The following is a 14,965-nucleotide window of genomic DNA, read 5'->3' as shown; positions in this document are numbered from 1 at the left end:
GATACACTAGTACATCTCTTGAAGGTTTTTCCATTGACACAAAACAGGGATTAATTCTGTTAACTTTCTCCATTTCAAGTTCCATCAAATCCTTCCAGTCCAAGAATTTTCTTGAACCGATAATATCTTTATCTCCAATCTCTTCAATTCCTTCAAGGACAGCGCTGAATTCCAAACTATAATATTTGTCTCCAGGATCCATCACAGCCAGAAAATCCAAATCTTTTTTCATGTCCATAATTAAGCCAATCTCCATAGTTTGAACCTTGCCTTTAATTTCTCTTCCATCCTTTTTTTGTTTTCCAGATCTATCTTTATTCTCCTTTCTCATAGAGTCCTGAGTTTCTTTCAGCTCCTGTCCCATTTCGTGAAATTCAATTCTCCACGCTTGTCTATTATTTCTCAGTTCTTGTTTTATTGAGTTAATCCCATTCATTATTTTCTGAAACATGTCTAGAGATAAAGTCCCTTCTTGTACATCCATGATCTTCTTAATTGTCATTTTTAAAACCAAAGGAACAAAACTCCTTCAATTTTCAATGTCCCAAACAGAGAGCAGCTTATTTCTTTAACCAGTTACAAAGGAGTTAATCTTTCCAGCAAACTAACGTCACACGCTAGACAGCCCTTATCTCTTATCTGCCCAGAAGTGTAAGAACGGCTTTAGTTCACAGCGTCGAAATAGCTAGTAGCAGAGAGAATGAGCAGATTCATCAAAAAGAAAAAAAAAAGTAGATCAAGAAAAATAGTCCCAGTCTTATCTCTTTCAATCAGAAATCTCTCATCCGTTTAATCTTTAGAATGCTATTTTCCATGTCAGCTTTTTGCAATAAAAAAGAAGATACACTATTTATATTTTCTTCCCCCTTAGTTCCGTGAATAAAAAAAGGAAAGTCTTACCTCACCTAGGTTATCTCAATTGCTGTTACTTTGACAAATCTCTTTAGCTGTATAGATAAGAAAATGATGAATGTAGACAGGAGGATGTTTGCCTGTTAATCCGTATAAAAGAACGGGTCACTTATCCAGCTGAGCTAGCATAAAAATCCTCGCTCTGGCTGAGCTGCTGGAAGACAGACAATTCTGACGAATTCCAGACTCCAACAATCAAAACAAAGCTATGTAGGAAATCTCACGTTTCTTCTTTAACCAGAAGAAATTATTCCCAGTCAGAAAAGAGCCTTCTGACTGAATTTAAACTGGAAAAGTTTCATCCAAGACGAGAGCTCGTCTCAGAGGCTGCACAGGCGTAGGGATCCTCCTGGGAAGTCACCAAATTGTGTTTGCATTTTGACAAATTTGTAGGGCAGTACAGTATCTCAGAGAGGAGGTCAGGTCTCCTGCTCCCCTGGTGCATTCACTATAGCTGCCCAATTTCCCTGCTTTTTAAAGTTTGATAGAAATACCTGCTGGCTATAGGTACTTCTTAAACCACAAGGGTTTTTTTTTGCCTACAGTGAATTTCTCTGATTTTTAATCTGGGAGTTAAGAAATGGGATCCTCGCAAGCTTGCTGAGAATGAATTGATTGTTTGCATGCTTATTAAGTTCAGTAGGATTTACTCCACTGCAATCATGCTTAGGATAGGTGAAACTGACCACAGGGGATGGGTGAGGAGGAGGAGGAAGGGAAGGATTGGGGGGGGAGGGAGCAGAGCTTGGAAAAGTTACTTTTTTGAACTACAACTCCCATCAGCCCCAGCCAGCATGGCCACTGGATTGGGCTGATGATAGTTGTAGTTCAAAAAAGTAACTTTTCCAAGCTCTGAGGGTAGAGGGGAGAAGGGGGATGGGAGCAGGCAGGAGGGGGAGGGGAGGAGAAGGGCAGATTTGATCATTTGCATATGTATTGAGTTCAGTGGGATTTACTCCCATGCAATCATGCTTAGGATAGGTGAAACTGACCATGGGGGGGAGGAGAAGAGGGAGGGGGCAAGGGCTGAAGTGGGCAGGGGAGGAGGAAGAAGGAAGAGGGGAGGGAAAGAAGGAGGGATAGGAGAGGGGAAGGAGGGGAGGGGGGAGAAGAAAGGCAGGCCTGATCATTTGCAAGCTTATTTAGTTCAAAGGGATTTACTCTTTGGCATGTAATGCCAATCTTCAATCATTGGCAAATGTAACACCGATCTTCAAAAAGGGATCCAGGGGGGATCCCGGAAATTACAGGCCAGTTAGCTTAACTTCTGTCCCTGGAAAACTGGTAGAAAGTATTATTTCTATAATAATAAGAGGAGAGGTTCTCTTGTGGTTAAGGAATTGGTTAAGAAGCAGAAAGCAGAGAGTAGGAATAAACAGACAGTTCTCCTAATGGAGGGCTGTAGAAAGTGGATTGGTATTGGGACCTGTACTTTTCAACTTGTTCATTAATGACCTAGAATTAGGAGTGAGCAGTGAAGTGGCCAAGTTTGCTGATGACACTAAATTGTTCAGGGTTGTTAAAACAAAAAGGGATTGCGAAGAGCTCCAAAAAGACCTCTCCAAACTGAGTGAATGGGCGGAAAAATGGCAAATGCAATTCAATATAAACAAGTGTAAAATTATGCATATTGGAGCAAAAAAATCTTAATTTCACATATATGCTCATGGGGTCTGAACTGGCGGTGACCGACCAGGAGAGAGACCTCAGGGTTGTAGTGGACAGCACGATGAAAATGTCGACCCAGTGTGCGGCAGCTGTGAAAAAGGCAAATTCCATGCTAGGGGTAATTAGGAAAGGTATTGAAAATAAAACAGCCGATATCATATTGCCATTGTATAAATCTATGGTGCAGCCGCATTTGGAATACTGTGTACAGTTCTGGTCACCTCATCTCAAAAAGGATATTATAGAGTTGAAAAAGGTTCAGAAGAGGGCAACCAGAATGATCAAGGGGATGGAGCGACTCCCTTACGAGGAAAGGTTGCAGCATTTGGGGCTTTTTAGTTTAGAGAAAAGGCGGGTCAGAGGAGACATGATAGAAGTGTATAAAATCATGCATGGCATTGAGAAAGTGGATAGAGAAAAGTTTTTTTCCCTCTCTCACAATACGAGAACTCGTGGACATTCAAAGAAGCTGAATGTTGGAAGATTCAGGACAGACAAAAGGAAGTACTTCTTTACTTAGTGCATAGTTGAGCTATGGAATTTGCTCCCACAAGATGCAGTATTGGCCACCAGCTTGGATGGCTTTAAAAAGAAGAAGATTAGACAAATTCATGGAGGACAGGGCTATCAATGGCTACTAGCCATGATGGCTGTGCTCTGCCACCCTAGTCAGAGGCAGCATGCTTCTGAAAACCAGTTGCCAGAAGCCTCAGGAGGGGAGAGTGTTCTTGCACTTGGGTCCTCCTTGCGGGCTTCCCCCAGGCACCTGGTTGGCCACTGTGAGAACAGGATGCTGGACTAGATGGGCCACTGGCCTGATCCAGCAGGCTCTTCTTATGTTCTTATGTAGTCCCATGCAATCATGCTTAGGATAGGTGAAACTGACCTTTTGAGGGCAGGTTGGGTATTGAGTGGGAGGGCACTGGGCAGAGGGAAAGCCCCTTTGCTTTCCAAAAGGAAAACATTGTGAACAGTATCATTATTTTTCAGGGTTTCCCCCACCTTTTTATTCTACAGCAGGCACATGTAGTTTCCCACCCAGATTTAAACCAAAGCTGTCCCTGGCCACATCCACACCAGACCTTTATTTCATTGAAGACAGTCATGGCTTCTCTCAAAGAATCCTGTGGAGTGTAGTTAATGAAGGGTGATAAGAGCTGCTAGGAGATGCCCTGTTGTTCTCACAGAGCGGCTGACTGTTAAACCACTCTGGCCACTGGAGCTCTGTCAGGGGAATAGGAATTCTTGGCACCCTTCACAAACTACACTTTCCGGGATTCTTTGGGAAGCCTTGACTGTCTAAAGTGAAATAAAGGTCTGGCGTGGGTGTGGCCCACTGATTAGCCAAGCCAAACAACTGAGAGTCTGGCTTTTAGAACAGTGACAGTTCTTACTGAACATGCCCAGCACTATAACAGACCTCAGTGTTAAATTTCTTAAATTAATTAAAAATCAACCATGCATATTTAACTTCTAAACTGCAGAAGATGAAGATCAGTGTATGGGGCAAGGTTAGTAATAGAATTACAGATACTCTGTGAATATGGCTGATTTTTGATTAATTTCAACAAATTATGAGACCACTGAGAAAAAAAGTCCAAGAGGGATCTGGATATTTTTTCTCTTGTTTTACACTTTGAACTCTCTATTCTCTCTGAGTGTTTTGTGTATCGCCATGAAAACTTAGAGGGCTGTTAAGCAAGCATTTCTGAGTTCAGGACTATAGGTTTTGTAAGGTTTTGTTTTGAAATGAGCTTATGGGAAGCAGCAGAATGGTATGGGGGTATTTTCAATTTAACATTGCGGAATATGAAAAATCCATGCTGGCTATAGTATACAGCCATTCTTGTGGCTGTATAATTAAGAATTTTATAATCATAGCACCAGAGTACGAGGAAAGTAGATTTTTTTACAAGAAGAAAACAGTCGATAGGGAAGGTTTCCAATGATCTACTAAAGTCAGTTTTCCTTTGGTTTGTCATTAGAGAAAGCAGTACAAGATTCTGAAGAATGGATTGAAAGCTACCTGAAAATTTTCGGTCTTGTAGAGGAGCACTCTGGTGGAAATGGTCCCTAGATTTATTTCTAATTGCTTGCTCCTGGTTTACTTTCTAATTCAAAACCTAGAATTTTATTAAGCAGCTATTAATTTATTTTGCTGTATCTCTTATTTATAGCTCCTATATTAGCATGTGTTAATTAAATTCAAGTCTGTAAATATAGCCATAATTTTGCATCGTAATACCATGCCAAAGCTAGGAAATAATAATATTCTGTTCTGTTTCAAAAGATGTGTATATCCTGAAGGTCAAATCTTCAACAACAGTTGTCATGAATCACTTTAGAAATGAGATTACATTATTTAAACATCACCAACGTTTGTTCTCTGTTATGTTAGTGGGGGCTTAACTCAGTTCTGAACATGATCTTAATGATGGAGATGTTTTTTAGACAAGCTTGAATGTGCTTTCTAGAGATGAAATAAAAGAAGGGGCATGGGTGGATCTTTTCCCTTTTTTGGCTCAATCTTGGAGGCTTGTGCTGAATTCTTCCTCAACAGAGGAAGTTTTTGTTCTTGGTTGATTTGGTTTCCATCTTGCATTATTTTATATTTTATGGTTGGTTGGTTGGTTGCTGTTCCTTTTCTTTTATGGTTGACACTTGCATTTTTAATGATTTTAATGTTGTTGTAATCCACCCACCTAGAGAACGTTGTTATTGGACAGCATCTAAAGTTAATTAATTCAATAACGTATCTGTCGCTCTGCTAACCAGTGGTCAGCTTGGGGGGCGTGTATGTTGGTTAGCTCAGCTAGGAGGCAGGTAAAGGAGAATCCAGTTTGGGGAGTCTGGTGGAGGTATGTTACAGTACCTCCGGTAGGTTTTCTGGGAGACCTGAAGGAAGTGAAAATAAAAGTACACATATAAATATTAATATTAGCCATTGTGCACAGCCCTAGTCAAAATGCTTGGAATTCTTTCTAGGATTCTTTTGGCATAACAGGCTCTCAGTAAGTTCTCCTCTGGGTAATGCTGGGGATTTGCCAAGGCATTGTTTTTTGATGAAGATCATTTGTCATGCTGCTTTGTTTCATACAGCAGTCTTTTTATCTTCCCTTCTGTTTTTAGGTTTGTAATAGGAGGGGTCTTGATACAAATTTCACGTTGTGAAAGCTGGGTAGCATAAAACTCTGCATTAAAATAATAATTGAAGGATTTGTTTCAAATCTGTGTGAGAAAAGAAAAACAACAACATGATTGTATATTTTCCTTGGAATCTATTTTTATTTGAATCTATTTTTTAATGCAATGTGTGCAACCTGATTTTCTTTGCAAAGATACGTCAGGGTAGTCAGTGTTGATTTGATGTGCTTGCATGATTCTTCAAACACTATGTTGATACAACTGTGTCGGTTGGTGGTTGCACTGCTGTACTGAGCGACTGGTGCATGCATGTGCATGTCAAAATCAGTATATATCACCTAGCTCAGTATGCACAGGAGGCCAAGGATATTGGATGCCAATCCAAAATTGCACTAGAGAAATGTACAGGTTTACTTGGGAACCTGGTTCATTTTTCACTGATGGCTGCAACATCAAGCTGAGAGCTTGAGTGTGAATGATACATCACAGAATACACACTGCAGGTAGGAATCTCATATCACCCTGGGGTCAAACTACATGGGAGATAAATCAGGTGGTTTGCCCTTGGGTACAGCATTTTCCTTTCATAAATAGACAGGTTCAGTCCTAATCAGGACCCTAGAGGGGAAGAGAGCTAGGTTTTAGTCCTTTTCTTCCCACTGTGGTCCCAATCTAGATTGCCTCCTGGATCCTGCAATTTGCACGACAGAGAAAAACTTCCATGCACTCTGATGGCACAGAGAGAGAGAGAGAGAGAGAGAGAGAGGTTAGTCCCCACCATCTCCAGTCCATTTAAAAGGATTTCAAATATCAGGACAGGAAATAACCCCTGCCTGAGACCCTTGAGAGCTACAACACTATTTGAAAATAGAGATTATAGGTTAGATGGACCAATGATCTGACTCAGTTTAAGGCAGATTCAAGTATTTATAAGGGGCTGTGCACACACAGAAGTCTCTGACCCCCCCCCAAATTCCCCTGAAAATGAGACTTCTCCCTTTTCCACAAAGTTTTCTTTTTGTTATCCTTAAAACATACATGCATGCATGCATGTCATAGAAGCACAAAATTAGAAATACACATAATAGGAGTGTGAAGCATGAGTTTTAAAAGGTGACAATTTCCCTCCCTGGAAAAGTAATTTAACACCCATGTTAAGTGGCTCAATACAGAAAAGCACTTAGTTTCAAATCCATTTTAATGGGAGGCTAACCACAAGCATAAAAATCAATTAATGAACACTATAGGTAAAGGGAAAAAATCCAGATCTTTTTTTCTGTCTATCTATCTAAAACTTTTCCTCCCCAAATTACTATAATATTTATATTACAGTTGCTATTGCACTATGCTTTGATGTTTCTCCAGCTGATTAAAAACACGCAAGAAGTGAAATTGTATAGGTAAAGAAAATAGATCTATTGCAACATGATGACCAGATTTGCAGAGGTGACCAAATATAGGATTTTTTCTCTCCAAATGATACATTTAGAATTTAAATTACCTTAGGGTTCTGGGTTGGAATCAATATTATGAAATTCGATAAAGAAAGACACATGTAAGAGCATTACTCATGGAAACAGATGTAAAACAGTACAAAGCGATTTGGGGAGGATTCACTTTATGCATTAATGTAATTGTTTGGATAAACAGAACATCCAATTCATCACATGGGATGTAATAGATTGCAAGTGGAAAAGAAAGGGAACAATTTTAGGTTTATAGTGTAGGGCCATACGATAAATAACTGAAGGTCTGGTCTGAGTTCATTTATAAAATAACAGGATTGTCATAAGATTTTCAAAATAATTAAGAGACTGCTACAAAGAGCTTAGGACACAAATGTCAGTTCTGGTGACAGCAGAACAAGAAATGATGGGTTTAAAAAGATGAAACTAGGAATAGGAAGACCCTCTGTAGTGGTAATTAATAATTTAGAGACATTCCCTCTTATAGGACACTAGTCAGTTTTTTTCTTAAAAAATGGCAATTGATGGCCATGCCCTAAGTTCTCAGGCATATCGCAGAGGAAGAATTGAGACTACTGTACAAAGTGCTTAGTCACTCTACAGAATAAAGCTGTGTTTTACTGCCGCTCTTATTTTGTGGTTTATATTTATGGGCTCGAGACCATCACATACCTGCGCGCACACACTCACAAACACATCAACTGCCTAAATCACAGAAATGCTTTAGGGAAATGCACATAAACGATTTTGCCTACAAGCCTTTCTCATGCTCCTTTCCAGGTAAGGGAGGGCATACTGATCACCAAAGAGCAGCCCTGTCTTATTTTTATTCCTGTGTCTGCTTATGCATTTAGAACATGGGATACTAACATGTTGATCATGAAGTATGGACATGTTACAACTTTCAATTTGATAACTGATGTTGTATGGGATGCACAAATAAACCCTGTTTACAGTATTCATTTGCAATTAAATAAACATCAAAGGAACATGCTACCTGTATTTAGAGTGTGGAAGTATGCACACTAAGCCCTATTGAACATGTGGCTTACTTCTGAGCAAATCTGCTTAGGATCTTTCCTGATCTGCAGAGGCTTTAAGCTGACTGGAGGAAAGAAGTAACAAATGTAATTTAGTAAAAAGCTCAATGAGCAAGGACACATCAGGTAAATTCACAGCAAGCAGAGCCACATATGATAAGGTTAGATTCAGGAAACCGTAGTACATTCATTTTCAGGCAGATTATATCGGGACCATGGAAAGCTCCCCATGAACGTGGACCAGCTGGAGCTCTACCTTTACTGTAGATAATACAGTATAGCGATTTTGCATCAGCAGAGAATTTAAACCAATTGAAGCCTTGTGAAAGAAGGCAAAGCCTGTTCTGGATTAGGTTCTGCTTCTCTGCGGAAGCTGGTTGTGCTCTTCAAAATGCTGTTGCCTAGTTCTGTATCTGCTGGCTGCTGCAAGGATGGGGAGATAGAGACAATGCTGGCGACTTGTTCTCTGAATCTGAGGACAGTAGTAGGGTCACATTCTCCAGCTAGGAAGGCATAGAATAAGGTGTCAAAGTTTCCTCCTTTGGTGGAGTCATCTTTAATTTGTTACTCTCTGGGTTTTCTGTGAAGCACTGCACAACTATACAAATGTCAGAGCTCCATTTTTCATTGATGAAGAATTCTAGGTATGTCAGTTTACCCCATCTATGTCACGTTTCTTTTTCTATGGTAAATCCAGAAAAAAATCTAAGCTTCATACATGGTGAAATGAGGAATGCCTGTCAGTGTTAAATGATACCATGGTGGCATGAAACCAATGATGCTAGATGAATAGGAAGTGACTAGAGTTGGTGTCAAAATGGAGTAATGTCATTCTGTCATAATGTGGTTAAATGAGTGACCCTTGATTTACTGCTGTGATCATACATGATTGCATGGTGCCATCTGAAACACAGACAACTTAGAAGCTTATATTGGTGTACTTAGCGAGCAAGCCCCAGCTGTGTTCCGCATGACAGGCAGCTGAATGCGTGGAGGAGGCATCTGTGAGCACCCATAGCATCTAGAAGGTTGCAATGTGAATGTGGAATGTGATGCAAGGAATGAAAATTGTGTTGATAAGCTCTGTGCACTGCTAAGCGTATCAGATGTGAGGTTGCTTGGGGTGTTAAGCCAACCGATTCAAATCAGCAGGGGGGAACCACCATTTGTTTGTTAAAAGACAGAGAGAAGGAAAAGCAACTACACCAAGCCAAAAGTGCCAGAGGCCACAAGCTAAGGGCTTGTGTCCAAGCAGTGGAGGATGTCCCTTTTGCTATCAATTGGAAATTGCCCTGAGGAAGACAATGTGAAGCATTCACTATGGAATCAGATGTAGTACTGTAGAAATAGTCTGTTAAGTTTTGCCCTCTGAAGGCTTTGATGTTGAACTTGCTATATTTAGGGCACAATGGCAAAATTGTCGTTGATTTTAGTGATGTTGAATTGCAGACCAATCCTATACATGTTTACTCTAAAGTAGGCTCCATTGTGTTCAAACTGTGCATAGGATTGTCATCTTGCAGCCCAAGCTTATGTATTCAGAGGTAAGTCCCGCTGTATTCATTGGAGCTTACCCCCATGTGAGTAACTTTGCCACCACTGCTTACAAGTAAACATAAACAAGATTGGAGTGGTTATGCCAGCCTTTCCCAACCACTGTGCCTTCAGATGTTGTTGGAGCACAACTCCCATCAGCTTCAGCCAGCATTGCCAGTGGGAGGCTGATGGGAGTTGTGGTCCAACAACATCTGGAGGCACACTGGTTGGGAAAGGCTGGGTTATGCATTACAATTTCTGATCATGTGGAAACAATTACTTTATAAAAAAATCCAGTATGATGTATGTATGTGGTTTTTCCAGTCTAGATCTCCCAGTTTGATGGGTTTATTCAACCCTGCCACCACAAAGTCCAAAGTGGATTTTTTTATGAAGCAATTATTTCCACATAATCAGAATTTGTGCATACAGCACAGTTTTCCTGTAGCCATAGATCCTCTACCACATGTGCATGTCTAAAGGTGTCATTTTTTAGAACATGCATATGGATGCCCAAACCCACTGAGAATCAGCTATGAGGCCCTCTGATCTGGAAGTCTTACCTACTAATCTTAGATGAGTAGGGTTGGCTTTAGTATTCAGTGACAAGAAAAGGGTGTATGCTCAAACACACTTTATTTGTTATTTCCAGGGCTGAGTGACGGGCACCATTGGCATAGTGACCAGAGTTCAGTTCTGGCTCCAATTAAATCCTAGTAATAGGACTAGCTAATAGGACTGTACATTGGCATAGTGACCAGAGTTCAGTTCTGGCTCCAATTAAATCCTAGTAATAGGACTAGCTAATAGGACTGTACACAGCCCTCCCTATCCAGCCCATGCCCCCAATCTGTGGGCCTCAGGAAAGACCAATCTGCCCTGTCCCAAAGCAAGAAGCACCTGCCCCATCATGGATCCATTCCTGAAGCTATTTCGGGGGTTGGGCTAAGCTTTTTTTTAAATATGATTTGGAGGGCAATGACTGACTGAAAGCAGATGGGTACAACCAGCCCTACACAGGATGGAATCATCATGATTACCATGCAGAGAAGCCACCCATAAACAAGTGAATCCACTCGCTTACTGGCTGATAAGAGTATTCCATACTGTAGGATACTTGTCATTTGCAAGCAACTTTCCTGCATGTGGGGAAGCTACCTGCGAAGGTGAATTGGATACCATGCAGGGCTTGGGGAGGCCTGGTGCGAAGAAGGAGGGGTCAGGTGGGAAAAATGACCTATTTTCTCCCCAAAAGAGGGGCCTGTCCTTCTTCCTCTGCATGCTCTGGATCACTCTGGGCCACCCAATCTGACCTGTAGACATCTGAGATTATCTCAGCCTAACTCATCTGAGGCCCAAATGCCTCCAAAGAGGCCCAATTTAGCTTAGGCCTCAGCCTAAGGCCTGGTGCACAACCCTACTAGCTAATACTCTACAGTACTATTATGATGACTAGGGATGGGAAGTTCTTCAATTTCAGTTCTCTCTGTTTCTCGTTTTTCCGATCTGAAATTCAGTCCCCCAGATTTCTGCAGCAAGTTGTGATTTAATCCTCATAAAAATTCTTCAGCATTTAAGTGTGACATATCCTAATAAACACATTTTTGTATGCAGTTTTGACTACTGTACACATTTTGCAGCAATGTATTCTAATAAAATGAATGTTTGCATTGTTTTCACTAATTTATTCATTTTTACACACACTTTCCCCTAATATATGCATTTTTGTAAACATTCTTCGGTTGGAGAATTGCATCAAAATTCAGATATGTGCAAATTTTGAAGGATAGCTGTGTTTCAGTTCTCATGTTGTTTTGGAAAGTGTGAATTTGATAGATTTGGCCTTAAATGCAAACTTAATTGAATTTCTCCCCCATCCCTTATAATGATGCATGGTGCACCCTAGTGCCATCATCCCTCAGGAACACCTGAATTGGCACCTATTTGCAGGCTGCATGGCATGATGAACTTATCCTCAGTAATAGACTCAATTCCTAAAAGCCACCTTATGGTATAAAAAGCAGGTGTGTGAGCCAAAATCCATAGTGGCTGTAGTTGTTATGTGCCTTCAAATCTATTATGACTTATGGCGACACTATGAATCAGCAACCTCCAATAGCATCTGTCGTGAACTACCCTGTTCAGATCTTGTAAGTTCAGGTCTGTGGCTTCATTTATGGAATCAAACCATCTCTTATTTGGCCTTCCTCTTTTTCTACTCCCTTCTGTTTTTCCCAGCATTATTATCTTTTCTAATGAATCATGTCTTCACATATGTGTCCAAAGTATGATAACCCCAGTTTCATCATTTTAGCTTCTAGTGACAGTTCTGGTTTAATTTGTTCTGTTGTTGTTGTTATGTGCCTTCAAGTCGATTACGACTTATGGCAACCCTATGAATCAGCGACCTCCAAGAGCATCTGTCATGAACCACCCTGTTCAAATCTTGTAAGTTCAGGTCTGTGGCTTCCTTGATGGAATCAATCCATCTCTTGTTTGGCCTTCCTCTTTTTCTACTCCCTGCTGTTTTCCCCAGCATTATTGTCTTTTCTAGTGAATCATGTCTTCTCATGATGTATCCAAAGTAGGATAACCTCAGTTTCATCATTTTAGCTTCTAGTGACAGTTCTGGTTTAATTTGTTCTGTTGTTGTTATGTGCCTTCAAGTCGATTACGACTTATGGCAACCCTATTAATCAGCGACCTCCAAGAGCATCTGTCATGAACCACCCTGCTCAGATCTTGTAAGTTCAGGTCTGTGGCTTCCTTTATGGAAACAATCCATCTCTTGTTTGGCCTTCCTCTGTTTCTATTCCCTTCTATTTTTCCCAGCATTATTGTCTTTTCTAGTAAATCATGTTTTCTCATTATGTGTCCAAAGTATGATAACCTCAGTTTTATTGTTTTAGCTTCTAGTGATAGTTCTAGTTTAATTTGTTCTAACACCAAATTATTTGTCTTTTTTGTAGCCCATGGTATCCACAAAGCTCTCCTCCAACACCACATTTCAAATGAGTAGATTTTTCTCTTATCCACTACTACCATAGTGGTAGTAAAGGCCTTTTCTTAAGGGTTGAATTAGTGAACTACATATCAGTTCCAAATTATCAATGGAAAGATAGGGGACAGTAGTGCCTTTCTTTGAAAAAAGCAACAGATGAGAAAGTGGGCTTGAGAGGATGACAGAAAGGCAAGACCTGAAATGCCTGATTGTAAAGCATGGTAAGGAAGGAAATAAAAGATGTGCAGAGCGAGGACTGCACTAAGAGAATTTCAGAAAACATGGCAGTTCACCAGCAGGGAAGCTGGATGTGCTGTTGCCAGTGATGAAGAGTCCGGTTCTTATGAGACTGCCATCATTCTATGGGAACTCACTGTGTATTCACTTTAAAGTTGGCAGGTCAGTGACTGACAAAACATTCACTCTCACTACACAGTATGAAGGGGCTGAATGAAAGTTGTCACACACAATGGCTTTATGAGATGATCTATCCCATAACCACCTGGATAGCATGCATGGGCTCCTCTACAAACAGTGAGCATGCAAATAGTGCTACAGATATTTCAATTCTGAGAATATAGGCAAATATTTGAGAAAGCATATTATCCTGCATTTAATGGGGGGGGGGGCTGAAAGGCATTATGTGTGTGTGTGTGATGTGTGACACAGACATACAGACCGTAACAAGGTCACGAAACTCTCTAGTTTTAAAACCAGAATATTACCTTAAAAGCTCAGTCTGAAGTTTATAATATATCTATTTTATATACGGCAAATACACTACAGATGGACAATTAAGGAAACATAAGTGAATGTGTTCCTGAGCTGATTCCCCCATATATGTTTATTACTTGCTTTCTTGTATATGCAAATTTTATGCAAAGTTGTGTGATCTGGTCTGAACCTCTGAGTCTTTTAAGAACCTAGCAGTGTCCCTTAATCATGTGATGTAAATGCAGTTTTTCATTCTTACCGCGCATGTAGCATGCACCACTACTGGAGAAACATACACACTACTATGGACCATGCTGGTTGTGACAGTAACTGCTCAACTGTCAAGAAAAAAACAACACCTGCACTTTTGAGTTTTCCCCTGTGTCGTAGTGTCATTAATTTCTGCATTTTGCTGCCCTCCAGTGATTGGCAGGCAATAATGTGGAGTAGCTGCTAGGAAGTGTGACTATTGGGATATAACCAGAATTGATTTGCCAGGTGGGGTGGGGATGCTATGTTAGCTTCCCAGCAGGTGGGTCACTGTTGCTTACTGGGAGGGAGAAGGGGAGGGGTGAGGCAGCAGGGAGCTCAGGATGGTGCAAATGCATCAGCGATGACCAGATAGGGTTCTAAAAGTTGCCTGTACGGGCTGTAATTTTGCCTCAGGATCTGATAGTCCTCATTGATTCCTGCTGGATAGCTGCCTATGGCTCAGCTCTGACAGAACTGATTATGGGGTTTTAACACGCACGTGCGGGAGGGGTGGAGGTCCCGCTCCGTGATCTGCGCCACCATCTGGTTGTGATTGGCAATTATGCCTCGCAACCTGATGCTGGTGGGGATCGCAGAGTTGTCCCTCCCAGCCACAGGGACCCTCTGCTAGCTGCAGGGGCCCTCAGCCACCCACAGGGGCTCTCAGCCAATGCCTGACCTGGCTGCCTGCTGGCACCAAGTCTGTGTGTAAGACTTTAAGAAGTCAGAAAGTTGGGATGTTGTTGTTTTGCCTCTTCACAGAGGAGTGAAAAGAGGAAGAGACAGGGAAACGTATGGTGTCTTTATAATATCTGTTTCAGTTACAAATATGGAAGCAAAGCATATTGGAAGCAATCAGTCTCCTAAAACCAGGCCACAGATAAATTCCCAGAGAGAGGGAGAGCATAACCGCAGACGCTTCCCCTTCAACCCACCTGCCAGCTGTCTTTGTATCTGTCTCGTTCTCTCCCCATTCAGTCTGGAAACAGCTGTTTCTCATGCCTGCACCTACAAAGCCCTGGTCTCAAACATCACCTCTGCAGGTGGCTTGCCCATTCAGGAAACCTTCTACAGGCTGGTGTAATGTAGTGGCTAAGAGACTGAGCTACAAATCAGAAAGCCCCTGATTTAATCTTGTGCCTGTCCATGAGCTCACTAAATGGCCTTAGGTAAGCCACTCTCTCTCAGTTTCAGACACTCCATCTGCAATACGGGGGATAATAATACTGGTT

This window comes from Rhineura floridana, chromosome 2, assembly GCF_030035675.1.
Source record: "Rhineura floridana isolate rRhiFlo1 chromosome 2, rRhiFlo1.hap2, whole genome shotgun sequence".
NCBI lineage: Eukaryota > Metazoa > Chordata > Lepidosauria > Squamata > Rhineuridae > Rhineura > Rhineura floridana.
The sequence above is the reverse complement of the archived record's forward strand: the minus strand, read 5'-3'. Positions refer to the sequence as shown.